The sequence below is a fragment of the Lissotriton helveticus genome, chromosome 12 (assembly GCF_964261635.1).
Source record: "Lissotriton helveticus chromosome 12, aLisHel1.1, whole genome shotgun sequence".
NCBI classification, from domain to species: Eukaryota; Metazoa; Chordata; class Amphibia; order Caudata; family Salamandridae; genus Lissotriton; species Lissotriton helveticus.
This window is the reverse complement of record NC_136073.1, coordinates 109,866,712-109,894,431: the sequence shown is the minus strand read 5'-3', so window position 1 is coordinate 109,894,431 and position 27,720 is coordinate 109,866,712. Positions and strand designations below refer to the sequence as shown.

Below are 27,720 nucleotides of genomic sequence, written 5' to 3'. Positions count from 1 at the left end.
TGAGTATCTGGGTTGAGAAAAGCAGTACCGATAATGGTCAGCAAATCCTTCGCTAATGAGAGTGGGAGAGGGCGATATCTGAAATGTATGTTCTTCTGTCGTGTTAGCAGAAATTGGATTTGCTGTAATGTTGCCGATTTTCAATGGATCTGAACTACTCAGGTATTCTGTTTCAGCAAAATTATTGCTTAAAGGTTCTTCACTTTCCAGCCACATCACCATGTCCATTTTTTCCTCTATGCCTTTATCCTATAAAAACATAAATGGCACATCACATGAATCTTGGTGAAGATATACAAGAAATGTTAGTAATCAAACAATTTACAAATAGCCAGTGTGTAGTAACCAGGCATGAACAACTCCTTCAGGGCAGCACCTCACAACCATTTCCATTGTTTACCGGCAGCTGACCATACACAAATCCTACTCATATAAGGTGGTTTAAACTGTCTACCAGATCATCCACAGCACAACTCTATAATTTTCAAATGTAAATTCCGACATTACATATGTAATAGAACACTCAGCTCAAGGCACTTTCCATTTACTGACCATCTTGTACTTACTGGAGACTTGAAAAAATGAGACCACTTCTTTTCTTCACACATAATATATGAAACATAGTCAAATGTAATTTAGGAAGGCAATAATAACCAGACTATTCTGAAACAGATCCCATCCTTTCATTTAAAGTAAAGCCAGCATACCTGCATTCCAAGTAGAATCTGACCCACTCACAAGATATTAGGCATGAACACAGGCAAATGTATTTCTCACTATTCTTTTCTGACCTCCCTGTAAGAGCAACTTCAGAATCAGCATAAGATGGTAAGAATACTTCTCTACAAAGCTCTTGCCATACAGGCTACTAACCTAACCCTTTTGTAGATTTCTGTATTTTACTAAATAACCATACTTGTGTCTATGCGCATTTGTATTTCATTCAACCCTAACTCCATGACTTTGGTCAAATTCCTCTCTGCATCTTATACACACACACACATAAATTAACTCAATCACACACTCTGTATAAGCAATCAATTGTTCACATTTGTTGGCAGTCTCTCCATATAGAGTAAGAGAGAACCGCATAGGATGGTGATCATAGCTATATGAATATAGTTAAATATTGGACTGTGCTGTTTAATGCCCAAATTAAAACAAAGTGGATCATATTGAATTATGTTATAAAGTAAAGTTGTATACTCCGTCCTAAATAAGTGATGTTCCTCTTTTTTGTTTACGGTAACAACATAGTACAGTATTTTACTTCCTGATTTAGATAGATATTGCTACGCTATAAAAATATTTTTCTAACTAACTGCACTAGAAAGAACATACAACATAACATTTTTTATGGGAATATGGAAATGCATTCACATTTATTAATAGATATGTTTCCTATACCTTTCAATAGAAACCATAGAGCATACTTTATGCAAGTATTACTTACAGACACCTGTGAATCAGGATGTTGAAGAATTTGCCTTGATGGTTGTAAATAGACTGATTTCTGTTTGAAGAGTTTTGAAATTATAAGACCTGACAGACTCTGTTTGTCCATTAGCAATGGCTGCACTAATTTGTTATGGCATGGCATCAGAAGTTTTATGCTATAAAACAAAAAGTGGAGTGTTAGTTTACCTACACATGAACATTAAAATTATACATTTAAACATATCTCAAAATATCAAAAATGCTAGATCTGTATTACTCAGAATATCATCCATGAAGGGAGAAGTAAACCTGTTCGTCAACAAGCTGACCAACTTTTAGCAATGCTGACAATCTGTTATACCTGTCAGCCTTTGAGTGGTCTTCCCCCATACATTTTGCTTCTTAACATCCACTTTTTAATGATTGTTTGTGTTGGACTTAGGACTCTGACCACTGCTAAAGTGTGCCTGTGCTTCTGCCATAAACCTGGTTTATCCACAATTGGTATATTTAATTTACTTGTAGGTGCATTATAAAATGGTATTCTATATACCCAGGGCCTGTACATTTAATGCTACTAGTGGGCCTATAGCACTGATTGTGCAACCCACTCAAGTAGCCTATGAGACCTGTCTTAGGCCTGCCACTGCAGGGCTTGTGTGTGCAGTTTACTGCCACTCTGACTTGGCATTTAAAATCCAAGCCTTAAATAACCCTTTTATTACAAATTTGTCACCCCTAAGATAGGCCCTAGGTAGCCCATAGACCTGTAACAAAACTCTGTCAGAATCACTGCCGTGAGGCTTCAAGGACTGTCACTGTTCTGGACTGCTGATCTTGAAAACCTGCTTTTTTGCTGTGCTGCCCTTCTGCCTGCTGCTCACTGGCCCTGCTGAGTGACAGCTGGACGCTGCCTTGCGATCAAAGTGTTCTCCAAGGGCTTATTTGATTTCCTCCTGTAAGAAATGGGGTGGCCACTTCTCCAGGGGGTAGCACGGAACCGAGCGGCAGGCCAAACTTCGGAGGACATGTGAAGCATCCACGCAGTACCCACATACGACTCACCAGGCACACCACAAAAGAGGCACGACACCAGCTTGAGTTGGAAAAATAACAAGTTCTCTATTGTCTCCAACCTGCAAGGGTAAACATAACATAGGCCGTAATCACAACAAGGCGCTAGCGAGCGCCAGGGTAGTATATACCCAGGGGGGATTATTTACAAGGTAATTGGGAACAAGGCTGAAACGGTAAATAAGTCCAACTTGTCCAGCTGAAATATAAAAAGGTTAGCACTTGGCATGTGACGTCAGCGACATCCATATGGGGGAAGAACACACTAGGCGTGGAAGCCCATTATACATAAAATCAAACATTAGGGGAGAGAACTCAGTAGGACCTGCATTGGCGTCTCCTGTTAAAAGAATATGAGTCACCCTGCATTAACATCCGGCAAGAACACCTGTAATAAAACAGCAAGGCTTGCTCATCAGCATGGGGTTTAACAAGGGGCCTGGAATAACACGTCAGGCCGGCATAGGGGCCCAGCAGGCCCAAACCTGTAAGAAAAGGCACAAGCACCTGCACGGTGGGCACGAAAGCATACAATCAACCATCAGGTATAAAACATCAGTATACCTTGGCTTCAGTAACATTAGCCACAGGACACCCAATCATGGGCAGGGGGCGCAGGCCTTAATCCTTGGTAGTAGGCTGTAATTGCAAAATACAACATCAAGCATAAACCCCCATCAGGCATTATAACTTCAGCATAACCCCTGTAAGGAAAAACATCATGGCATCCCAGCATCTAATAACAGGCGGGTATAACCTTAGGACCATTCGAACGCCTTCGTAAGAGCCACAGGTCATGCAGAACCCCAGCGCTGTAGCCTTAGGGAAAAGACCTGGGGGGCGGAACTCATTAGCCCCCAACCTGCAATAAAAACATCAGGCAGGACATTGGCATCAATAACATTAGCAACAGGGGGTACCCCTAAGATAGACCCGGCCCACATTTAACCTGGGGCATGAATCCTTAGCATGAGCAGGTAACTTTCAGTAGGCAACCATATGCACCCCTATTCTTCTAGGCTCCCTTAGACATTTCCTTCACCAGGCTTCTGTAATAACTGGGGACCTCAGGGCAACCCATACAGCAGGGACTCTTCGCTCATGCATAGCGTCAGTCTAAGAGGGGCGACTCTCTTATCACGGGGCTAGCTCTACTTAGGTAAATCAGGCCTCCAATTCTCACTGGGGGGGTGTGGCCCAGTCTAGGGGTCTCCTGTGCACAAACAGGGCCTACCGGGCCCAGTCCCGGTTTCCAAAAAACAAGGGGGGGCGAGCACCGATAGTGTGCCCCGTTGCCCTCTCCAGCCCCCCACACAGTCTGATTAAGCCCCCACTCACCGGGCTCCTCTCGATGGCTCCTGCGGGGCTCAGTAGGTGCGGCAGGCGTCTTCAAGGGCTCTGGCTTCCCCTCTGAAGAGGCTCTCCTCGGGCACAGACCGGCGGAGCACACTTGCTGCCGGCTTGGGCGCGCGGGGCTCTCCACTGCTCAGGAGAGCCCCGCCAACAGCAGCAGCCCCGCCGGTCTGTGCCCGAGGAGTGCCTCTTCAGAGGGGAAGAAAGAGCGCCTGAATATGCCTGCAGCACCTACTGAGCCCCGCAGGAGCCATCGAGAGGAGCCCCGTGAGATGCTTCACATGTCCTCCGAGGTTTGGCCTGCCGCTCGGTACCGTGCTACCCCCTGGAGAAGTGGCCACCCCATTTCTTACATTGGTGGCAGCGGTGGGATCGGCAACAATGAGGGGTAGACTCCCTTTTATTAATTATTTCAATTGCCGAAAGAGCGCCAAAACGCAGGGTAGGCTCCTGCAGCGCTATTCCCGGCCCTCAGCTCCTCTCCTCGGGCCACACAACTTCCAGGGCTCTGGGACTCAAAGGGCCAGCAGCACCTCAGGGCCACCACAGTCACAGGCCACAGCGCTCCAACATGTACCAGTTTCTCGGGGGAACAATCTTCCCCATACAGCACTTCACAGGCAGCCCCTCACAGCCCAGCGCTTCACAAGGGTAGTGCTGGGTAGGCACACATCGCAAGGGGGCGAACAGCTCCACAGCCAGCCCCAGGGGCACACTCCTCACCTCCTGGGGGGGGGGGTTCCAGACTACAGCACTCCTCCCCTTCTGGGCGCTTCTTTAGCGCAGCGCTGGTGTGGTTCAAGGTCCCACACAGTGTCAGGGACCTAGGGGGGGCCTCCTTCGTCAGGGGCCCGGGGGACAGCAGAGGGGGGGTTTGGGGGTGCAGGGCCCGCCCAGCTCACAGGCCCCAGTGGCGGTGACACCTCGCAGCAGGTCCCCTCACGTTCCTGTCCCAGCTCTGTGTGTCTCTGGTGGCGCGTCCCCTTCCTTATACCCTCCTTCCAGTCAGTGCCAGAACCTTCTAGAATGTTAGGGGCAAACTGGTCTAAACTGGCTCAAGGGAAGGGGTTGAGCACCCTGGGTGCCAGGCTTCCCTCCAAAAGCTAGGGGTGGCTGGGTAATATCTAGACCGCTGACCTACGGCAGTAAGGTGGCCAAACCCATGGCCATGGCATCCATTTTAAATACAGAACATTTCAGTCAGGTGCATTTCTAAAATGGGGGCTATTTCCTGCACACCATTTCGTGACATTACATTTTAAAACAGGGCGACTCTCACCTCTCATGGCCTATACAGTAATCGTTACCATGGGGAAGACATCCTAGACAAGGGGGTCAAAAGCAAAAATATTTTGGGGGAAACGGCCAAGTCCAACACCTCCTGTTGCTTATGACTCAGCGATATCAAAGTATATAAACTTGCTCCTGTGCCTGGTCCATTGCAAGTGGACCCAGATACTTGCTCCAGAGAAACAAACCATCCTTAGCTTGTATGAAGCTGAACCCAATGCATCGTACTTGTGACAGGAGTAGAAACGGCAGATCACATCAGAACCAATGCAACGCCTGTGCAAACTGATGTTCGGAACATCACACTAAAAAACAAAGCATCTTGTTGTACTCCTCCTTTTAAGAATATCACTCCATTAACTATTGTGATACGTGTAAAAAAACAATTTTTATTAATTGACACCTGCAGTTAGTTTCCTTGCCCTGTCTATCTGACTATTGACACTCATTATTTCTTACATTTGTATGTATTCATAAGTTATTTTCCACACACATAACCAAAAATGTCTTAATACATTGAAAGTATATGGCTTTGATTTACAAAATAGATTAAATGCAAGACTGTTACCTAATTAAGTGGAAATAGATAACAATTCCATATACAACTTGCTGATATTTTAAAAATAGTATTGCATATAAATATGCGAAATAAAAATTGTCTTACTCAATATTGTCAATTTTGGGGCTAAAAGCCACATGGAGTTAGTCCTGCACCTCATGGTAAGTCCATAATTTGTTAAATTCAAATGTTGTGATGATATGTCCACTCTCATAAAGAAATTGCTTTGTTCCTTGCTTCACAACAATCTCATCGTGAGGACCAGATAAAAGAATTACTTCCTTAGTGAATGTAGGAGGCCCACGAAAATGCCTGAAATGCAAAGTCATGTCCAGATGTTAATTATATATTTAGAAATTGAATATAATTCTACACTTTGTACTATGTCACATTTCAAGAACCAGATGATGTGAAGTACCAAGAAAAAACTCTCATTAGATCAGAAAAAAAAGAACATTTGATTGGCACAATGGTCCTGATAGATCAAAGCGTTCATAAAGCATAAAATAACAAGTTTAAGATCTTATTTTTAGAACTGTTACACCACCTCTAGCCCAATCAGGGTGCGTGTTTATTGAGTAAACCATTTTTAGGGAGTTCTTGGACTGTGCTCATCATTTCTTTCTCTCTCTATCTCTCTGTCTATCTATCTATCTATCGTGAGCATGGAATCTGGGCATTCCGAAACGCGTTGATCGTACTTTGCCTACTAGCCGCATGTTGAAGGAATAAAAAGTGTAAAAAGTAAGAGACACAAGAATTTGTCCAGTCTTTATCTCTCCGGTGCAAGGGATTTTGAATTGATATATATATATTATATATACACTATCTGTGTGTGTGTACATATACATATATGTATATATATATATATATATATTATATATACACTATCTGTGTGTGTGTACATATAAAATATATGTATGTATTAGTAAAAATAGGAAACCACAAATGCAAGTGTTTCTTTCAAATAAAGCAAAAAAATGCTGTACATTAACTATTGCATAGCACTCTATTGCATTTTTGGCAAATGTGCTCCTCTCCAGTAAGCTCTTTTGGTAAATCATCACTGACACAACAGGAAACTCTACATTTGGCAAGTGAGACATTCTGGGTCTGCGGAAGGAGAGCATCCACCACTCCAGTGGTTTGTAGGCCACACACCCAATTTAAAATGAAACTCATAGTGAAATTTATTAGAACAAAATTATTTTGGAGACAATGAAAGCAATGAAATAGTATATCATATGTAATCTAACCTACGAGTATATTTTGGCTGTTGCATCCTTTCACCATTCTGTCTTCCAAAGTTGCGTGTAAAGTGAAATATTGGCGATTGTGTCATAGAACTTTGCACACGTGTTTCTGACTGTTCTTGGGCTGACTTAGAAGATTCCATTGGGTTTGAAGAACACCTTCCTCTCGAAAAAACATGTCTTACTTCTTGGTCCACCTCTTGTGCTCTGTATCGTGTATTGTAGTTTGATCTAGATATGCTTAGACTGTTAGTATTGACATTACTACTTCCCGAAAAGGTTTGATCGGACCTAACATGGGTCTGAGGATTCCTTGGTACATCTAGAGTGTGGCTTATTGCCTCCAAAATTGATGGCTGAGCTAAAAGGCTATCAACAAGGTCACACACTACCTTTGACTCTGCAGCCATCTTTTTAGTTTGATCTGGAAAAAAGAACATATCAGTATGTAATAACACTGTAAAAAAAGTCATATCATCTGACAAATAGCAAGCTAGATAAGGTATGGAAATTACCCAACCCAAAAGGATTTTCCCTGCACGATTTTCACAAAGTAAAATACATTTGTGTAAGAGAAAAGTACAATTATTCTGAGGTTTCAACAAGTAGTCGGGGAAAAGTAATGGTATTGCCCTCCTTGATTCACCATTCAGAGGTGTGGCACTTCAAAAGATGCAGTTATACTGCACCCTTCATAGAACACCACATTCTCCAGAATTCCATGTGTAGTCGAAATGTATACATTTAATTCAAGAATTAAATTGTGGCCTCCATTTGTCAAAATATACTGCAGGGGCACCTTTAGGGAATCCCTTTTTTTCACATCTTGTTTCCTAGCAAAGCAATTCCGAATGGCTGTAAATAAACCTGAAATACATATTGAACCTCTGATGTCTGCTAATAATACTATTTAGAGAACTATGCTGTACTGCACATTTTAAATTACCAATCCACTTTTAATGTTATTTGAAAAAAAGTCTAAATAAGCGGTTGCTTCCATTTATTTTTTTCTGTTATATTATTGTGACTTAGACGCACTGCGTATTACTGGAACTGTAGGTAGTACACAATCAATTGCTTTGAAAAATAAGAAAGAGAGGCTACAATGTGAAGAATTGTAACTGCTGGCTTTTTAATTGGCTGTGTCATAGGTGTCATGGTTCAGAAATAGAGGATATTTACCCTCTCCGCCATATTCTTTAAATGTCATCAGCTTTTTTAATTGGTTTGGGCCTGGCCGAAAGAAAGAATTGCCATTGGTAATGATTTTGTTTACATTTGGTCTAAAATGTAATCTACACAGATTTAAATGTGCTTACATAATGATAAAGTAACATATCAGGTTAGCACCTATTACATTAAAGCCTGTAGTGGGGTTGCTTGGGAACTACCCAGAGTTTTATGACCCTTAAGTGTATGTACAATTAGCTGTTCCCTGATTTGCACCTATAACTTACCTATAAGACCCTAGTATATGGTACAAAGTGTAGCCAGGGCTAGTAAGATAAAATGTTACTAGTGGCCTACAGCACTTATTATGCCACCACTGCAGTGACAAAGTTAAAACACAGCTCCATCCAACCATGAACACTCAATATACCCCAGCCCCTTTGCCTCTGCACACCCCTGAACCCTAAAATGACCTTTTTTTAAATACCAAAAAATGTTAGTTATATTAAAAAGTACTTACCTGCATGGTAGGCTACTGCATAGCAAATCTACTTCATGGTAAAAGTTGTTTCCCATCGGGCAGGACACAATCCCGCCTCTTCGTTAAACACTCATGCCTTCACCCTAGCGCCCCCTGATGTTTTGGGTGGCACTGTTGGTTGTTTTATGCCATTCAGTATGTTTGGTGGGCACCTTTGCCTCTTTGACAGTTTGCCCCCACAACGTACTTTAGATCTCGCCTCAGACAGCAGATGCACTGTAGCTTTGGAGACATTTTGTTTCATTACCGGGGGAATAACGCTTGCCCATTGCTCATCATTGGTGGGCTTCATTGTCACTAATTCCCTTGCTTGTTTGATCAGTGAGTGCTGGCTTTACCTCCTCTTTGTGTGTTGGTCCCGACCCCGGAACAATGGCCCAAGCACTGCTTTCCTTGCCCAGTATCTTTCCACTGTTTGCCACTTTCAGAGGTAATCTTTTCCCTATTACTTGCACCCGCTTCCTCCCTCCCGCATTATTTCTTGACCGGCCCCACCCCCCCCCTGCATTGTTGCATGTCTGGTTTGCCCCTACCTCTGTTACTTGCCCCTCCACCCTCCCCTTAATTGTTTGCCCCATCTCGTCCCACTAGGAAAAAAAGCATCCAAGAATTTCATGAATGGTCTTCAAGGTCCTACAAAGATGCAGACTGCGCTGAGCTCCTGCTCTGCATGGTCTTTCTCACGCAGTGTTCCTGCGGGGTCAACACGCCCAACTTTAGCCTGGATCTTAGGTAATTAAATGTTTTTTTATGAAGACAGAGAATTATCCCATACTAAGAAATTGGATCTCTGTCCTTTGCGGTCAGCACTGGCTACGTCATAGCGTTCTTTTTGTTTTTTCCTAACGTTTAACATACAGCACAATATGACTAAAAGAAATTGACTAAGCCAATCGCTCTCCTATAGACTAAACCTATTGGCTTTGCCAATGCTTGTTTTGTGGGTTAACCGTCCAGAACACATCAGGAACAGTCTTTAGAGGAGCAGGTCTACTAGGTATGCTGATACAGATGGAAGCAATTTTTTTAAACAGGAAGTGGAAGATTGAAATGGTTTCCCATAACACAATAAAGCTCACCCAGCATGCAAGTGCATTTTCAGCCTTTAGCTAGGATCTGTGGCTACCAGCGATCTTTTTTTGATTAGTATGAGGATTAATATAGTTTACATAAACCTCTACACAGGAGTGCACAAGGTGGAACCTAAGGCTCAACACGCCATACAAGAGCAATGCTTTCAAACCAAACTTAATTATGCCAGGCTTTGTTTCAAAACAAAGTTCATCAGTGTTTTCTCTTATTTCAAAATCAATCCTGAAAGTAGTGGAAATTCCCCTCCACCATGATTCTAGCCCCAGGTCACTCTAAAACACATGCACTGGGTTGGGGTTTGCCAGAACCTATCAAAGTACACAGAGAGACATATGACTGAGACTTTCGCCATGCTCCGCATTTCTAGATTGGTAATACGGTCTTTTCAAAACGAGTGTCTGTGTTCAGGGAGTGGATGGCTGTTCATGACCGGGTACCACTGAAAGTTCCAGAGTTGAGACATACGACAGTGTGTGTTTGTGCCGGTAGCTGCGACTAAGTCATAAAATTGTTCATACCACTTCTGCATCCAGACCTTGGCCTCTGTGCATTTCATTTATTTGGGGAGACTGGACTGGAGCATAATTTTTAAACTAAGTCCCAGCATGGATGCCGCTGTAAATTACTGAATTGTGCGCTGAGGGGGCCCCCTGGAGCTCGGGTCCGGCACCTCCTATGGGCATCGGTGCATCTATTGTATTGTATTGTAATTGCATTTATATAGCGCTTACTATCCCTGACGAGGCATCAAAGCGCTTTTTCGGCGAGTAGCACGCTACCTCGGGACCCATAGAGGATTAGTGTTGAATTAGTATAGTGAAACATGCAAGTACATTTTAAGTGGTGGATAGGTTAGTCAGTTATTTGGATTTGGAATGATAGCAGGATAGTGGCGGAAAAAAGGTTTGTATTTATATAGCGCTTGTTACCCCTCATGGGGTGTTGAAGCACGCTACTCCGGAAGTCTATAAAGTATTAGTGGTGAATTAGTATGGTGAAATATGAATGTAATATCAGTGGTGAATATTAGTCAGTAATTTGGAGTGAGAAGGATAGCGGAGGGATAAAAGGGGAAGAAAGGTTTGCATTCATATAGCACTTGTTACACCTGATGGGGTGTTGAAGCACGCCACTCCGAAACCCATAAAGGATTAGGGGTGAATTAGGATAGTTGAATATGGAATTTGAGAAATGAACATGATAGTCTGTTAATTTTGGTTGAAAAGGATAGTGGATATCACAAACTGATTGACATATTATTTATTTGGAGAGAAGTATCACGGAGGTGTGCAGACACAAACAACCTATCTCTACTAAACAGGCAGCCACAGTGGCACCGGTACCCAAAAGTTGTCAGAACCCCTCTAAACACCTAATTTTGCTACATTTGACTACCAAACAAGCAGTCAAAATTGCAGTTATCTTGCAGTTAACAGGGACTTAATTTGAATGGAGGTGCAGTGGCACCGGGCCAAAAGCTGTAGGACCCTACCAAACCCAGATCACTGCTAAATTTTACTACTAGACAATACAGTCACAAAAGCATTAGTCTAGCAGGCAAGGGGGTCATGATTTGAATGGTGCAGTAGCACCAGAACCAAAAGCTCTATGGACCACACTAAACACCTAAAATTGCTATATTTTACTTATACTACTAAACAGCCAGCCACAAGTGCAGTTACCTTGCAGACAACAGGGTCATGATTTGAGTGGCTCAACAGATGCGGTAGCACCGGGTCCAAAAGTTAGCAGAACTCCTCTAAACACCTAATACTCCACATGTTACTACTATAAAGCAGGTACATTGCAGTTAAAATGGCCTTGATTTGAATGGTGCAGTAGGTGCAGTGGCACTGGGGACAAAAGCTCTAGGGACTCCACTAAACACAGAATACTGCTAAATATTACTACTAAACAGTCACAAGTGCATTATCTAGCAAGCACAATGGCCATGATTTCAATGATGCTGCAGGTACAGTGGCACAGGGGCCAAACATAGTCAGAACTCCCCTAAACACATAATATTGCTATTACATCAATTAATTCTATTTCACTCTTTCATTTTTCAAATTTGTGCAACTGCTTACCCCCACTATACAACATGTAAGAGCACAATATATTGCCTTTTGTACATAAACAAGGTATAACACTAACAGACTCTCTGTAACTTATATGTTTGTCAACTACCCAGCAAGCTAAACCATGCCAACTCCAATATGCACGAAAAAATACATGCCCTGAACCCTAAACTCCAGGAACCCTAGGATACACCAACCTAATGCTTAGTACATCTGGCCCTCGATATAAAAAATAAAAAAAACTTGCAGCAACTCTTTTGCAGTAACATGTTGTAGTAGATCATTCAGAACTCGAAACAATTCGACATTTATACACACTTTGATTTCCACAAGTGTATTTATTTTATTTTCAATTGGTTTGTACCTCCGAGCAGGGCATCTTTTTGCAAACAAGTCATACACCCAGTCTGTAATATTGCGAAGGGCCCTAGGCCCGCATGTTAGAGAGCAGCAATGATGGACGACACTACACAGTCCTGCCTACTTTCTACATTTGTTAAATATAATTTGCTGTGAGTTCCCTTTTTGTTATGATGAGTTGTTTGCTGAGCAGCCGATTGTTTCCTTTCCTAAAATGAACATACTTAGGTGTACATAGATCACTGCCCATGCATGGCTTTTAAAACCTCCATAATCCAGTGTACAAAATACAATCTTGTATTCCCTCAGCAAACACAGAAATCAAAATAAAAAACAGATATGACATTTATCTTAATTCTTAGAGGTCAGGAGTTATCGTGTTTAGGAAACAATTACGATGTTTATTCTTCTAATGGTTAAAACAAAAATACGTTATTCCAGTGTTTTTCGGTGTGTATAATATTATATTTAGTTGTAGAAAAATGTGAGCCATCGAGGTTTGGAGATGGGGGAATTATTATGACCAATAAAATTTGAAGCCTTCTGAGTTCAAGATGTTCTAGTGTGCGTGCTGTAATTATTATTAATTTTTAAATCCTCAGTTAAACGATATTTGTTGAGAAGAACATCTGAATGCTACCCTAGGTGAACTAGGTATGACTTGCCAGAACTAAAGCACAAATAAATCACAATGTTAGTGTTCACCCGCTATGCAAGCATAGTGTATAATAGGATTGAGTTTATATAATCGTACAGTACAAATAAGCACCGCTCGAGTCTGTGCATTTGGATTCCGCGTTTAAATCCCCGATTCCTAGAGGAGGATCTGCAAACTGTTCACACCTACAATAGACCCAATGAACTTGGAGCTGCTGCATTTTAAATATTCAGCTTCAGTGGCGTGAGTTGAGACCTACTGTATTGTACCTTTTATAAAGCACTTACTTCACTTGTATGGGGCGCTGAAGCGCCTGTTTACTTGGATACAATGCTACACCATAAGGGATGGGTGGTTAGAGTATTCTTTCTTTTGAGCTTATGTGGGAAACATGTTTGTAGTGCCTGAGAGGTCCTTTAAAATGTGTTTCACTTAACACTGTGATGGTGGAAAAACGTGTGAGAGATAAAACATGCACAGTGTACAATGACACGATCCTTATAGGAACTTTGAATGCACCTATGCGCACCATACATATCACATCCAGAAGCAAAGCAAGCACCTGGGCTCCGTTAATTAATCAGGCATAGATTAGTCTGAGGGATGAAGGGAGCTCTACGTGGACTATACATGAAACTGCATCACACCATCCTGCAGGGCAGTTGTCTCTAATGCACGTCAAGTAGTTCATCCAAGGGGTGCGCCTTACTGTAATCATTATCCAGCTAGTCATTAGAGCAGCCTAAGCTCCTCGTGACTCCAATCCATGCAAATGCCTTTGTGTACCACCCCATGGTGTATGCCTCTTCAGTAGAGTCACTGCTTGATGTGCAGTTACGCCTCCAATTTGCCGCCTCCAGGCATAGCTGTGTGGCACTCTCCTGGTCCAGGCCAGCCCGCGGCCCTGGCTCCAAATCAGCAGAGCGCAAGGGTTGCGGCCACCATCTTGCTGCAGTTGCCATGCTGATTCTTGAGCGCTGCGGTAGCAGCACGGCCCCCTTTCCAACAGCTGGCTAGCATCTGCATGGCCACTAACGTCGGTGGGCCCAGTCGGAGACAAATGCCTGCTCAAAAGAACATATTCACTCGTTCCCACACTTTTCAATACTTAGTAACCAGATTTTGGTCACTAAGTGTTGATGTATAGACTACCTATGTGGGGACAAATATGAGAGAGAAAAAACGTCAGAGAAAGCACATGAATAATCCCGAATCAAAATTGCTCGAAACCGGTCCAGCGTGCCCTTACTTAACTGAGATGCCAGAATCAATAGTTTTCCTGCTTGGTACGTGCGCAGAGTTTGTTAATTAAAGATCGAAGCCGCGCCATATTCCCCCTTGTAAAATACAATTGCACTCTCGTGCATCTCATTATTACACACTCTCTGCTCACCCTCGTTCCGCCCTGGGAAAGACTTGGGTGCATTTACACCGGTCTTCAGCACAGTTTGAGGCAAATCTGAGATGCTTGTCCATCCTTTCCGTCCACAGTCCTACCCACTGAGCTGATGCCCCCAGAATGGTACAACGGCTCTGCCTGTGACGGAGAGAAGCCTCTGGGCTCTCCCACGACACACGATTGTTGTAGCCCACACCAGAGGCGCAACTAGAGCCAAATTTCGGGGTGGGGGGGCTGAAGAATCATTTCGTGGGGGGCTGAACTTTTAATCAATAGGCAGAGTGGAGCAGAAGGGGCTCTTAGAAGGGGTGAAACAACAGCAAGGCGTCATTAACATGTAAATGGTCTTAAAGACCTGTGAAGTGCTCGGTGCGGCTGTGAGCGGGCCCGGGACGTGTCTCATCCCAGGCTGCCACACACTGGGGGGTAGGGGGGGCAGGGGGGTTGTGGGGAGAGGAAGCCCTTTCAGTCCAATGGGTGATGCGCACCTGCCCCAAGGTACTCCTTCTAGGGTGTCCAACTGGCATAGGTGCAAATTCAGGACAGGGAGTGTAAAAATTCATAGTCACATCAGGGCCACAGGACCCCCCGCCCCCGTGATGCCCCAAACCCGCAAATAACACACAGACACAAGTGTTAAGTTTGGGAAAATTTGCTGCAGGTTTATTACATACAACATATGTAATGATGGTGGGTTATCTTACGGGCGATCAAAGGGCAGGCCGCATTCTCGCCACCTGCCCACCTGTTGAGCCAATCAGCATAGTGGCGAACCACCCAACTGCTGCACAATTATTATAATTATACTACACACGCCCCTTGCAGGGCGTGACTAGGCAAACCCCCGGCTGCACAGGCCCACAACCGCCCGAAGGACTACTGGGGCGCCGACACGAGTTCCTGCACCTCCCATGAGGTTACAGGTTAGGCTCTGGCACCCCTATGTGCCCGATGAAGTACAGTGTTTGCACCTCTCTTCTTCCGGATCGCCCAGTAACTCCGCCTGCAACGAAAATAGGAACACATTAAAGCTCCCCCTGGAGCCCCCCTCAAGCAGACACTCTGGGTTCGAGGAAGGGCGGGGGAAAAGAGTGTCCCGACGCTGTCGCGCGACGTCTGGAGCGGCCAAGAGGCCTACACAAAGGTGCCCTGGGGTCATATACCCTCCGAGGCTCCTCCTCGCCGCCCCGGACGTGCGTCAGCGGCCTACCTCCTACTGGGCGATACCTGCCCAGGCGAGGAGTGGCTGGTCACAAGGTGGGCGGGGGCAGCCCTCTGTGACTAGGAGCCCGCCCTCCTGATGGCCACTGCGTGGCCTCGGGCAAGCGCATAGTCACATCAGGGCCACAGGACCCCCCGCCCCCGTGATGCCCCAAACCCGCAAATAACACACAGACACAAGTGTTAAGTTTGGGAAAATTTGCTGCAGGTTTATTACATACAACATATGTAATGATGGTGGGTTATCTTACGGGCGATCAAAGGGCAGGCCGCATTCTCGCCACCTGCCCGCCTGTTGAGCCAATCAGCATAGTGGCGAACCACCCAACTGCTGCACAATTATTATAATTATACTACACACGCCCCTTGCAGGGCGTGACTAGGCAAACCCCCGGCTGCACAGGCCCACAACCGCCCGAAGGACTACTGGGGCGGCGACACGAGTTCCTGCACCTCCCATGAGGTTACAGGTTAGGCTCTGGCACCCCTATGTGCCCGATGAAGTACAGTGTTTGCACCTCTCTTCTTCCGGATCGCCCAGTAACTCCGCCACAGCCCGTGCGGTGGTACCCGCTGCCGCACGGGCCCCCCACCACTGCTACTACTCATTACCTGCAACCTTTGCTCAAAAGTGCTTCTTTAAGGTCTAGGAGGAACAGGTCTAAGCCCACAACATGAGATGAACACCATCCTCCTCAAAGTAACCCTTGACCTTGTCCTGAATCATCTCGTGGTTGATGGAACCCAGGCCCCTCCGCTGAGTGAATCTTTTCACGGCCCCCCACCACTTTGCTTTATTGGGGAACCTGAAACTCTTGCTCTGCAGAGCATTTTGACTGTCCAAGGAACAAGGCAAAATGACAGGTGAGCGGTGGACCATTTCCACCTCGAGCAACCTGATCCAGACCTGAAAATTACATGCCTGAAGTAACCCAGGCCCCTCAGCCCCTAATCTGCAGATACTCCGGGTCTTTTTACTGCTTTGAAACCAAAGAGTAACCATACCCGGTTACCTGAAGTCATACTTCCAGGTGAATGACAAAGTGATGAGCAGGGGGCCCTACTACTGAAGGTGTTTCGAATTGAATAGGCGTTCCAGCACATGCCTTGCAACTCAACCACACCCTTCACAACAAGCGTCAGCAGGCTATACCCAGCAAGTACAAATCCTGCTATACGCCGTTCTCCGCATAACATGGAGAAAGTGTGCTTACACTGACGCTTGTGCAGCTATACCCAAAGAGCACAGGGGCATTGACGGGATAAATATATATTAACTATATACTTGGGCGATGACTTTGCATATGCCAAAGCAGGATTGAACAGGTATTAACAGCAGGCATCACCTGCCCGCTCGGGTTTAGTCTGGAAGCAGCTTAGGCTACTCTACCTGTAGTTAGCTTGTCTGTAGGATGACTTAAGACCACCACCCAGGGATTGCCGGGACAGAAACCAAGTACCCCCGTAGGATCCCGACGTGCAACATGACACGCCCGCTGACACCACAAGCCCCTGAAGCTAGTCAGCAAATACCCAAAGGGAATGAATCCCTCTACATCAATAGTGTATACTTTTCCAGGTGCTAGAGGTAATACCCCTGAAAAGAGCCCCAAGAGAAGAGGAGGACCTCCCCTGCTGATATCGCTCCCTGATCAGAACCATAGTAGAACCAGCGCATGACACTGAAGCCCACCACACACCTTCGCACGAAGCATCAGCAGACGACACCCAGTACTGTACAACTTCTGCTGAAATGCCTAGCACAAAATACAACTGTGAACTGTGTTTAGTGTACGCTTGAGCAACTATCCTCGAGCAAAGTACAGCGGGCTAATTAAATGCTCGGTGCAAAATAGTATAGCTTGAGTGATGGGCTCGCATTTAGGTACACAACCGATAACACATGCCCCCTGGAAGCCGGAGACCGCTTCGACCCTGACTGCTTAGACCCGGAGACTGCTTAGACCCTGCTGCAAACAAAATTGCTTGTCTAAAAAGTTGACTGACAACCCCCGCCAAGGGATGAGTAAGCTGAACCAAGGAGTTCCACCTCGTCTTACAATCTATCACAGGATTGCATAGGTACAGCTAGTAACACATGCCCCCTAGAAGGCAGGGGCCGCTTAGACCATGCCACTTTCCAGAATAGCCCATCTATAAAGGTTGCCTCACGACCCTCGCCAAAAGGGATAATAAGCTGGAACAGGAGCTCCCGATGTTGGCGAAAGGAACCTCCGGTCAACTCCTCACCATAGGAGGTGCACAAGGAATCTAAAGGTTACTCGGGTTCATCACGAAGCTGTTCAAACGCAAACCAGGGGAGAAGTGTTAAACTCATATCACATACAATTAGAGGAACTGTTACACCTCAGCCTGAGCCTGGACTGCCAATAACATTATCTGAAGGAGTAGGTCCCTAGAAGACTCACGATGTTAAATCGCTCAAGGAGTGAATAACTGCCGGTGAGCGAACCATAACTAATTCTCTTGGTGAGGCTGAAACACAGGCACGTTTACTGATGGTCACAAAAGCATATTACATTAAGGAGCGCTGGGCCTTGTATACCTAACGGCGACCTCAAGCACACTATGCAATGATGAATTACTAGAATACAGGTAAAAGATGAGGATACCATCCAGAAATATATTAACCACTTCTAAATAGACACTATGCTACCACAGAGAAGTACTTGCCGAAAGGCTATGACGACATTGACAAACCTATATGTCGTGAGATTGGAAGACTATTATCAATGGTATGCAAATGAGCCGGGCTAGTGCGCTCATTAGCTCGAGGGCGCGTTAAGAGGATCAAACAAATACTCTGAAACTGGATGGTATACAACATATACAGGGTACAGGATAGGTCATTGCGACTTACAGATAAGTTTAATAGAACTAGACGCAAGGCTCGAAGAAAGTATAGTTTCCAATGTGTCTGTCTATAATGAGCCACCTGCACCCTCAAACGCTGACAGGTAACTGTTCTGTTAAATAATCTGATGGTGCTGGAAAATATTCGATATTTATCCAGGATATTTGATCGTACGCATGTCATTAGCTACCCGAATGGTAGTAGAATAACATGGCCTGGAGGGAATACATTATGCCAGGACTCCCCCAGTGCCTCTGCTCCCATTAACAACGCGAGATGCCTGCCACAGTGACGGCTTCTACTTTGCCTTACATACATTAACCTATACTTCTCTGCGACTGGACTACTGCGGGTTAATACCCAGCCCACCGTCACATTAATTATAATAAGCAGAGCTTGGGTGCGCAACTAGCTCAAGATCCGCCCTTGCTATGTAACATTAGCTCTACTGTTGAACTCCCACCAGTATAGTTGTATAAACCTCCTACTAGTGTAGGTAGCGTACATTACACCATTAACCTTGTAATGCACCGTGTGCGAAATCCCTTACTGCTAGAACGCAATTATCACTTGGAATTGGTACACAAAAGTAATATGCACACTTCACTTTTCTCTTGTAACACGCTGCTTGCTACCTATTACGCAGTGATTGCACAGGTAACAAGAACGGTCTTTTAGTAGGGAGGACGATGGGCGCACTGTAAAGGTACCGGGCTAACACTCTCCGTAGGAGAATAGCTCCAGGAGGATGTACTTAAAACATCTGAAGCACTGAAAATTGTGCATAAATGGCATGGAGAAATAGTGTGAGCCCTCACAGGAGCAATACCATGGAAGTTCCTCTCTCTGTGGCTACCGATAACCGTAGTCCTCGAAGGGACTAACCCAGACGTGACCAACGCTGACTGGAGAAGTGAACGCTGCATCGAGCGATGCTTGACACGTCTGCAACCACAAGGGGGGCCGAATGACAAGCACTAACTTCCCGACTCGTAGAGCCAGCGGTGCACGAAGGACACCACCCAATGGTCCCCGTTCGGTGTTCCTGGGTGCCAACCGGAGCCCTGCCTGAACACTGTTAGACAGAACGCATCGACGCGCAGCTTGCCAGCAGGAATGCACTCCCCACACACCAAACAAAGTGCAAGGGGGGGGGACGGGAAAACATCTAGACACGCCGCTCACCCACCCTTGTAACAAAACCGTCCTCGCCCCCGCGATGCCCAATTCCGACCTCCCAGAGTCGGTGCATTGCTGAAGTGAGTAGTCTGACAGAGGGGCGCGGGCCACAAGTGACTAGACCCCAACGACAGCTGAACCGAGGAGGCCAGCCGGGGGGAAACCTCGCAGACCGTGCAATCGAAGGAACGAAACACTACCGCTGGCCACGTGCAACCTCCAACAGTGCGGTGCAGCCCCTTGTCGCACCCTAGACCTGGCACGAACTCAAACTAAGCGTGTTGAAAGACAATATCAACCAGTCCTCAGTTCGAATTGGAGGGTATAAAATATGACCGAAACCAAAACCCCAACCAATCCAAACCCGGTAGTGGATGAACAAGCAGATCAGTGGACCGCCATGTACCCAGTCATAGCCTCACAGCAGTGGAAAATCGATCTCGCACCAACAAAAGCCTGCTGCTTGCCATGTGCAGGGCGCCGGTCAGGGACGCTTAAATATGCAGGCTCCCCCCCACTACTCTGAAGTTGCGCCCATTGATTTTGAGGGAGCCGGCAGGCTGCAAGAGCCACCCAGGCATAGTGTGTGCATGAGAGCCAAAGGGGGGAGGTGCAACGCTAGGGGTGAGCTGGGGGGGGGGGGCTGCCTTTGAACGGATTAGGACTCACACGCGAGCACAAGAGGACAGCCCGAGGCCACCCAATGGCCCCACCCCCGGATGGCCAAACGGCTCGGCCACAGGAAACACCCCCATAGAACGAAGAACCCAAAACCGAGAAAGCTGTGTCAATAAAATCACGCAGCCCGTGCGAGACGCTGGGGAACCAGTGGGTCGAGGCCAGGGCGCGCCAGCCAGTGCAAAGGAACGTCAAAAACTCCCGGTGTGAATGCAAGCCAAAAAGTGGCCACCTGACGCCCATACCACCAGTGGCCCCTCCGCCGAGAGCAGCGCGAGAAGGCTCATGCGGATAGCAGGCCAAAGCGGAGTCTGTGAAACCGACAATTGCGCACAAAGGCATGCAAAAGCACCCGCACCAGTCCGCACTCCAGCAAAATCAAACAAAACAGTCCACAATGATGACCCCGAAAAACACACCCATGATGTCCATAAATTCCCGAAACAACGCGCAACAAACGTAGCCTTCCCAGCCCCCTGAGGCCAGCCATTCAACCATACAAACCGCGAAATTCCTGTGCACGGTCGCCAGGCCGAAAATCTCCAAGTCCTCCAGACGCCCCACCGCCAGCCAAAGCAGGAGACCGCGCACAACTGGCCCCACATCAAAGAAATCAAATCAATGCATGCGTCCTATACCAAAGTCAATCTTACTCCTAACCGCGGCTATCTGCAAGCAGTAAGTTATATATGATAGAAATCACTTATAAGAGATGTATATAATCGCATGCAAAATGGCAATTAAAGACAGTCCAGTGGAGTGCGGATAATCCCCCGCAAGATCTAAATTCTGAGGTAATAGCTCTTTCTGTAACTAAATTATTTATAGGGGGGGGCCCGTACTATCAGACTATTGATGAAATAACATTATAGAAAATTCAAGCAGCCTCTGGGCAACACGTTAAGTTACATGTCGGTGCCTGGGGCAACCCATGAGGGGCACAGCGGCTTACGTCACTCTGAAATACCAGACCCCCTAGCCCAGGATGGCAAACACAGGAAACCCTTCTTTACTGCTTTGAACCTCGTGTTTCGATCAGCGGACAGAGCCATTTCGGAAGTGTCGAACTGCATAATGAAAAGGAACATTTATTCTAACCATTGTAGAGACCTGACTAAATAAAATTGGACGTCTGAATCAGTGTGCACCGGAGTATCGCGGCACCCTGAGATCAGTCTAAAGACGGTCGCTTTTTGCATAATCTGGGAGGCAGCTAACTTAACATCTCAAGTATGAATCAAAGACACTATGGCGACTAGCCAAAGGAGGTCGCTTAAGAACATGAAAGCATGAAGGAGACGATTCCCGTGCGCACATTCCAATACTGCTAGCCCTACATCACCTCTGCACTAAAGAATAGGAATGCCGACCCTGAGGAGGAGAGGCTCATTCCCCACAGCCCTACCGACAGCCTCGAGCACCCGACTGATAATTTAGAGACCTGGCAGAACAGGGGAGAGACCCTTCGCGCTGACATGTATTATATACCTTTCTATGACAACCCTAGGCTCCGAGGACAGTTGCCCTGGCAGCTGCCCCACGTCTATCCACAGACAGTAGTGACGCCCTGCGCACACGGGAAGCTCACGAAGAAGCTTGACTACGGGCTAGTCACGTACGATGTAGGATTTCCACCGCTTGGTGGCGCAATACCGATGCTAACCACGAAGCTAGGAAATGAACCGATCTGCCCTTTACAAAAATATTTTCGCTCTCCACGGAAAGTTCACGACAAAATTCTGAATACTACCGCCGAGGGCATATTATGAGCGTGGAGGCCGAAATCAGTGCCAGGAAACGCTGTGTTAGGTGGAATCCCAAGCATGTCACTAACAACGTCCTAACTGGAGCCAAACACAAGCATCACAATATTGGGCCGACCACCGCGGCGGGATCTCGGAGCAGTGGTGGGGCAAAGAAAACCCCCACGAGGCCCCCCTTGCGGATACTGTCCGCCGCCCAATGAATTAAATTCAGCCCTACATCATTTCTGCCTGCTAATAATCTTTTAGTTCGGGCATCAACTGTGTAACATTAGACAGATCCCCCTAAATACAGCCTGAACAGTATGAACGTTATAATGAATGCTAAGCTGACGCAACTGTGTAACATAAGACAAATACCCCCAAATCCAGCATGAACAAGTATGACCTTCTATGAGTGCTAAGCGGACTCAACTGTGTAACATTCGACAAATCCCCCGGAATGATGTATGAATTTATCGGAGTGCTAAGCTGACTCAACTGTGTAACATTTAGACAAATCCCCTTAAATACCACCTTTTATCGAAAATCAACATTGGCCAGCACTATTCGCACACAGTGTGCACGGCGATACTCCGCGCGTGCAAGGATATCCAGTCTGAAATAGAAGCTACCGACCACCGTACTGAAGGCTTAGGTAGCCGCGGCCCTAGACGGAAACGGCCACCGGGCCCTAGAAGAAGTTGTATCGGCATACTAAACATTTACACCGCATACTAACTAACCCTAACTCAGGCCATGACCACCGGAGACGCACCACAGTCACAGATACTCGGCCCAGAGAAACGTCCCACACGCCTGCCCTCTAGGGCAGTAGGCCCGCCGCGAGGCACGTGGACGCCGCACCGGGGATGGGGGGGCAAGCGGGTGGGCCAGGGTAAGAATCATGGCTGGGCGCACCCCACCCTATGGTGATTGCCGAGCAAGCACGCTGCGAAACTCACATGGCACAATGCAGCTTGGACATCCTGGCGGCCCCCATTCCAGAACCTCAGGGCGGCCGCGCACCGGAAATTAGGGTGCAGGACAAGGGCGTCGAGAGGGAGCACTCACCGGCCTATTAGACGAACCCGGCGACCACGGGAAACATAACCCCGACGCCAGACCGAGCTCCAAACGACAACAAGCAGGGGGACAAAGAAAATGTGTGTCACCCCAAAAGAGTGTCCCGACGCTGTCGCGCGACGTCCGGAGCGGCCAAGAGGCCTACACAAAGGTGCCCTGGGGTCATATACCCTCCGAGGCTCCTCCTCGCCGCCCCGGACGTGCGTCAGCGGCCTACCTCCTACTGGGTGATACCTGCCCAGGCGAGGAGTGGCTGGTCACAAGGTGGGCGGGGGCAGCCCTCTGTGACTAGGAGCCCGCCCTCCTGATGGCCACTGCGTGGCCTCGGGCAAGCGCAGGACAAAGGGACAAAATTCAGGACAAAACTGCAGAACAAAAGGTAAGTTTTACAGACACGTCAGAGGTGGTCGCGCAATAGTATATAAGTAAGTAAATAGACAACCATCTAAGTACAAGTCAAAATAGGTTTATATAGGTTGAGACAATCGTGCACTTCACGATTTTCAGTATGCCCACAGCTTGCTACCTTAGACGATTCAAAACTCGCATATCGCTCCAGCAGGTATGTGACACCAGACAATGGTGCACCACACCTGAATATAAGTGAGGCTGCATTTATTGTTGATTGAAAACTACTGGATATACAAGGAACTTTGCAGTGCCAGCCCCCAGTAACAAAACTGCCACCACCCTTTCCAGCCTCCCAAAGAAACACCCGATGCCCGGTCCGGCCAGTCCTGCCTTGCTTCCACCCTTCAATGGTGCCCATCATCTTCACTTAGACCGTCTCTCATGTGTATTTAATTTCTCCTATAGTGTTACTCATCCCAATTATGTAGGGCAGGGTGGGGTGTTCGAGTGTGTTACATCACACACATTATATAGAGACAATGACTCATATTAACGTGAAAGTCAATGTATAGGAATTGTCACTTAAGGTAATGGGTGCTACAAGGTGTAATCATTCTTTTATCTATCATTCAGTATTTCAACATTCATTCTGTGCTTCCATCTGTGTGCCCATTTATATCCAAACATATTCAACCATTTGTAAAAATATCCACCATATATCCTTCCATCCACCCTTTCACTCATCCATCCCTTCATCCACCCTTTCACTCATCCATCCTTCATCTACCCACCCTTTCACCCCATCCATCTGTACAGTCATCCATCCACTCTTCCACCCATCCATCTATTCACTCATCCATTCAGCCATTTACCCTTTCACCCATCCAGCCATCCATTCACTTACTCATCCATCCACCCAGTCACTTATCCTTCCACCCATTCACCCTTCAAGTCATTCATCCTCCCTTTCTCTTTCCATTCCCCTTTCACTTATCCATCCATCAATCCATCCATCCACCCACCCATCCATCTACTCATCCATTCATTAATTCCATCCATTGATCCTATTACTCACCCGTCCTTTCACTCATCCATCCATCCGTTTTCTCATCCATGTACCCTTTCACTTCTTAACTCATCTATCCATCCTTTTTTCCATCTACCCCCTTTCACTCATCCATCCATTCACCCTTTCACTTATCAATTATATCCATTCATCCTTTCACTCATTCATCCACCCATTTACTCGCCCATCATCTAAGCTTTCACTCATCCATCCTTTCACACACCCATCCACCCTTTTACCCATCCATCTACCCTTCCACCCATACATCCATCGAGTAACCTTTTCTCTCATCAATAGTTCCACTCATTCATCCATCCATCCTTTCTTTTATTATCTATCCATTCACCCTTCCATTCATCCTTTCATTAATCCATCCAGCCATTCACACATTCATTCACTTATTTACTCACCTACCTTTTGACATTATGAGCTGAGCCGTTGTCTGCAGAGTTGCTGACAGAAGAGGCCCATCAAGAACTTCACCTCGCTGTAGTTCCTAAAGCAAGGGGTGAGGGAGGGTTCACTATGCCCCTGCACATAGGAAATCTGAAAACATAGCAGTGCCAGGATGTGAGGGGACTGTGACATGATGTTGTTTCCAGGGCTTTAAGTGGTGTAAAAAAATTGGGGGGTATCTTCAAAGGGGGTGTTCGATGTAATTAAGGGCATGGTTTAAAACACCTAGTCTAAAAATCAGCGCTTAGCATAGTGTTTCGCCCGACTGGTATTATGTTGCTGTTGTCATTGCATCCACATATATAATACAGCAAGTATCATTACACTAACAACAAGCCAGGACTATTGGCTTTGTCAATGGTTGTTTGTGGCTTAAAATAAAAAAGCAGCAACATGGCTTTGTTGAATATAATATTAAGAATACTTCAGTTCAAAAATGATGAGACAGTGAAAGAACGATAACCCTTTTTTTTAAACTTCTTTTACAGGCTTCCTTATATGAACTGTTAACGTTGCAGCATGGGCGGTTTACCTTTTATCACAGATTGCCCTGCTGTACACGGAGGCAGGAGGAGGCCACCAGATGCTGTCACACCCCAGACTGGCCCATTTACATTCTGTATGTGGCAATCAGCTACATACAGAATGACAGTGGGTGGTTGGAGCTGCTCTTGTGCTCCAGGAGGAGTGCAAGGCGGCCTCATCAGGGGGTGAGGCCTCTCACAGGGGAGCAGCGCTGCTCCCTGTGATGTCAAGAATTACGGACAAAAGGCGTCCGTAAAGAGGAAATTTACGGACGGTTGGTCACCCTAGTGCACGGGATGTGTGATCTGCAAGGTGCACTAAGCGCGCTTCACTTTGTGAGCACAGGCGATAGGATCACATTGTATTCCCTCGTGCCCATTGTTCATGATGCACAATGCACAGGCAGTGTGCGTTCAAGTCATTAACCCACAGGGTATTCCCTTGTGCCCTGGGAGCATGGTGGGCAAAGTGCACTCACCATGCGTACACACGTCATCATATCATTACACCAAAGATTACTCCCTCGTGTCCGGGGTGTATCTTGTGCAAGGTGCATTTCACCGTGTAAGCACAAGTAATTGTGTAACAGGATATTCCCTCGTGCCCGGTCCATAATCTGCAAGGTGTACGTCATTATCCGTGGACAAGTTACACCATAGGATAATCACTCGTGGCAAGAGGGTATCCCAAGTCACCGTCCGTGCACAGGTGACTACACCACAGACAATAGAGTAGCCAGTGTGACGTGGACCGAAGTGCCATAAAAGATTCAGGCCTCTGGCTGATGTTTGAATTAATAATCAAGTTTAAATTGGCTTGTCAGGCCTCTGGACTACGGTGCCACTGCACCAGCTGCACCAACATAAGCTACGCCTTTGACCGCAGGATATTTATTCCCTTTTGTCACACTGCACGTTCGGCAGCGTGCATTGCACCGTTCCTTTAGAGGTCATTATTACATCACAAGATTTCCCCTCATGCTCTGAGTGCAACGTGCACGTCACCAGGCCTCCTTAATACGTCACATGATATTTCCCCCGTGCCAGCCTGCCTGATCTGCTAGGTATACGCCCTCACCGTGAGGGCACACGTGACACACCGTTACATCACAGGGTATTCCTGCTATGTATGCCCTCCTCCCTCACTCACTTTACACTGCGGCCTCTGGGAAAGGGCTGCATCTCGTCTACGTACCGTGGCTTCCAGTCCTAATTTCTGTCCTTTTTTGCTGCAACACAGCACCGGGGCTGCAGGGCTCAGCTAGGCTGGGGCTGACAGGCTGTGTGCGTCTTTTGGGCACTGGCAGGCAGTTGATCAGTGCCACTGCCACCAAAGGCTTCTGCTTCTCTTAGCTGAGGCCTATGGCTGAAAGCTTCACCAAGGGAGCTCGTGCGTAGTACCAACGAAGAAGGCCTGAATAGAATTATGGGTTGGAGCGTGGGGGCAGGACCACCACATGCAGGGGCCTCATTGGTAGAGCTTTGACTCCAGGAGATTGACAGCCATGTGATCCAATGAGCGCAGCAGAAAAGGGTGCGACTGTACTGTGTTCTCCTTGCTTCTGCACGTGTTTTTCAATGTGCTCCTGTCCACAACCCCTCCTTTTGCGGAGCTTGCCTTGAACTCCTCTGTAATTGGCTGTTAGTGTCATGTGCTTTTCAGTGCATGTTATACACACAATTCACCGTATCCAATTCACTCACACTCTTATACAGTTCATGAAACCATGCTATGCATCTCAATGTGATTCGTTTCCTATTTCAGTGATTCCCATATTCATTTTGAGAGCAGAATTATTTGCTTCACTATTATTCACATCAATTTCAAAATTGGACATATTTAAACCAATCTGTAATGGTATTTTTTTTTATTTATTTGCAAAACAGTACACTTGCCTGCAGTAAATGACAGCACCTTAACACATCAAGCTGTATAACCCTTTTTTCCCACATCTTTTTCACACCCCAGGATAGCACCTCCAAAGCACAAAGGCATTAATCAAAGATGAGATGTGGCCGAGGTGGCACTATAGGTACTAATACATTCAGCGTTTTTGTCCAGCAATAAGTGTGTATAGACATTTCCTTCAAGCCTTCATTCCTCTTCCATTTTTCAAGATTGGCAACATTTTTAATCGGTTCCGATGCTATTGATTGGACCTGCCAAGTGGCGCACATCTCACATTAGAATAACGCATTTTCAGTAATGTCCCCGCATTATCGCAATGCCTGAGTTTGTCACCCAAAATTGTTACTCCTTGCAGAGCTTGCACAGCTG

The 27,720-nt window shown here is 46.3% G+C and overlaps 1 long non-coding RNA gene across 1 annotated transcript; it reads right to left on the bottom strand.

Annotated features, from left to right (window-relative positions):
• Nucleotides 1–67: 67 nt before the first annotated feature.
• Nucleotides 68–26,819, bottom strand: LOC144799289 (uncharacterized). The gene is made up of 4 exons (XR_013603784.1): nt 26,638–26,819; nt 5,819–6,025; nt 1,454–1,613; nt 68–249 (listed from the first exon to the last, which is right to left on the bottom strand). It is a non-coding gene; the product is annotated as an uncharacterized LOC144799289 (long non-coding RNA).
• Between the last annotated feature and the right edge of the window lie 901 nt (nt 26,820–27,720).